The sequence below is a fragment of the Carlito syrichta genome, unplaced genomic scaffold, assembly GCF_000164805.1.
Source record: "Carlito syrichta isolate Samal-C Ts95f unplaced genomic scaffold, Tarsius_syrichta-2.0.1 Scaffold309719, whole genome shotgun sequence".
Taxonomy (NCBI): Eukaryota; Metazoa; Chordata; class Mammalia; order Primates; family Tarsiidae; genus Carlito; species Carlito syrichta.
Window position 1 is genome coordinate 2065 of NW_007253815.1, and position 1259 is coordinate 3323.

Below are 1259 nucleotides of genomic sequence, written 5' to 3' on the forward strand. Positions count from 1 at the left end.
GGTGGATTCTTTTTTTTTTTTGAGTTGGAGTCTCACTCTGTCGCCCAAACTGGAGTGCAGTGGCCGCTTCCGGCCACCGCAGCCTTGACCTGCTGGGCTCCGGCGATCCTTCCGCCTCAGCCTTCCAAGTAGCTGGAACCACAGGCGCACGCTACCATGCCCGGCTAATTTTTTTTTTTTTTAATTTATTGTAGAGATAAGGTCTTGCCAAGTTGCCCAGGCAGGTCTCGAACCCGCAGGCTCAGGCAGTCCACTCACCTCAGCCTCCCAAAGGCGCGGGATTACAGGCTGAGCCACCGAGCACGGCTTTATTTAGAACAATATTAACGAGAGTTTATATTCTCTGATCATACCTTAATTGCTGTTGTCAACAATGTTGAATGCTGGAGATGAGGGAAGGAGATAATTTTTCTGTAGGTAATCACAATTTGTTATAGAATATGATGACCATGTGCACAAGTCCCAAAGGACAGTGTGTATTGCAATCATCTGGGAAATTTTTTAAAATAGAGATTTCCAGGCTTCACCCCAACCTGCTATGCGAAATGCTCCCAGCAACATTCTGTCTCTTCCATACATAGAATCATAAAACAGGTGTGGTGGCTCACACCCGTAATCCCAGCACTTTGGGAGACTGAGGCAAGAGGATTGTTGAGCCAAGGATTCAAGACCAGCCTGGGCAACATGGCGAGACCTCTTCTTCACAATAAATCAAAAAAATTAGCTGGTGGCGCATGCCTGTAGTTCCAACTACTTGGAAGTCAGAAGTGGAAGCATCTCCTGAGCCCAGTATGGTAGCCGTGATCATGCCACTGCACTCCAGCCTGGGCGACAGAATGAGACTCTAATTTAAAAATAAATAAATAAATAAATATAAATATGGCCAGGCACAGTGACTCAAGCCTGTAATCCCAGCACTTTGGGAGGCCAAGGCGAGAGGATTGCCTGAGTCCAGGGGTTTGAGACCAGCCTGGACAACTTGGCAAGATCTCATCTCTAAAATAAATTAAAAAATTAGCTGGGCGTGTTGGCGTGCACCTGTAGTTCCAGTTACCTGGAAGGCTGAGGCAGAAGGATTACCCAGCAACTCAAGGCTGTAGTGGCCATGAGTGTGCCACTGTACTCCAGCCTGAGTGACAGAGTGAGACTCTGATTCTAAATAAGTAAATAACTATTAATAACAATAATAATAAAACATTAGGGCTGGAAGAAGCCATAATGGTCACACAATTCATCTTCTCTTTTTTTTTTTTTTTTTT

At 45.4% G+C, this 1259-nt stretch overlaps 1 protein-coding gene across 1 annotated transcript in view; it reads right to left on the reverse strand.

Moving 5' to 3' along the window:
• ADCY10 (adenylate cyclase 10, soluble) overlaps positions 1–1259 on the reverse strand; it is a gene marked incomplete at its 3' end in the record, with an annotated part of 42864 nt that overhangs the window by 590 nt on the left and 41015 nt on the right. The gene's annotated exons all lie outside the window — the stretch shown is intronic.